The following is a 993-nucleotide window of genomic DNA, read 5'->3' on the forward strand; positions in this document are numbered from 1 at the left end:
AGTCCGGGAAGATCCCACGGAGCGGCTGGGCCCATGAGCCATGGCCGCTGAGCCTGCGCGTCCGGAGCCTGTGCTCCGCAACGGGAGCGGCCGCGGCAGTGAGAGGCCCCCGGACCGCGAAAAAAAAAAAAAAAAGAGAGAAACCCCAGGGAGAGCGTGGAGCTGGACCGGGGCTTTGTGGGAAGCTGGGAGGATGTGTCTTCGGCCTGCCTGCTCTGGAGGGGGAGAGGGTTTCTTCAAGAGTCACCCCCAAGCTGCTCCCACGCTGGAGATGAAGGAAACTAGAAGGACCTGGAAGTGGGAGGTGCCTTGGGCACCCCTGAGGCCAGGCGCTCCATTGTACAGCTGGGGAAACTGAGGCCCAGGTGTCCACACATGGGGGCAGATCCAGACACTTGGGAGGCACAGGCCATGACCCAGCCTGAGGACCCCCTTTCAGCACACTCGCTCCAGAGAGACCTTTGTGGGGGGCTGGGACTCCCTACCTGTGCTGAGATAGAGGGAGGTGAGCGAGCAGAAGGCCCACCTCCTGGGGGGTCTGTGTGGGTTGGGGGGAGCACGATTACAGACCTCCACTCAGCCACACTCCTGCGCACTCCCTAAAGATGGACTCATGGGTGCCAGGTAGGAAAGTAACATTCACGACCCTCGGGAGAGACAGGGAATCAGAGACCCAGACAAGGTCCCCAGTCTCACCTCGGCAGAGTCTGTCCTCGACCCCCGCCCATTGTCCCCGGGTACGACCAGTCCCCAGGGGGCACGGCGGAGATTGAGGCAGGGGACCCCAGAAGCCCGGAGTCTGGCCCACTCCGGCCTGCCTGGCGCTGAAAGGGGCCGGGGCGGGCGAAGAGCGAGGCGGCGGGAGGTGGCGGCGAGGGGAGCCGGTGGGCGGGGGCACTGACGTCAGACCCAGGCCCGGGCGCCGGCGGCCGCTCCCCCGCCACATCCTGGTGGCCGCGCTCGCAGCCGGGCCGGGCCGTGCGCCGCTCAGCC

Source organism: Lipotes vexillifer, unplaced genomic scaffold, assembly GCF_000442215.2.
Source record: "Lipotes vexillifer unplaced genomic scaffold, Lipotes_vexillifer_v1.1 scaffold225, whole genome shotgun sequence".
NCBI classification, from domain to species: domain Eukaryota; kingdom Metazoa; phylum Chordata; class Mammalia; order Artiodactyla; family Lipotidae; genus Lipotes; species Lipotes vexillifer.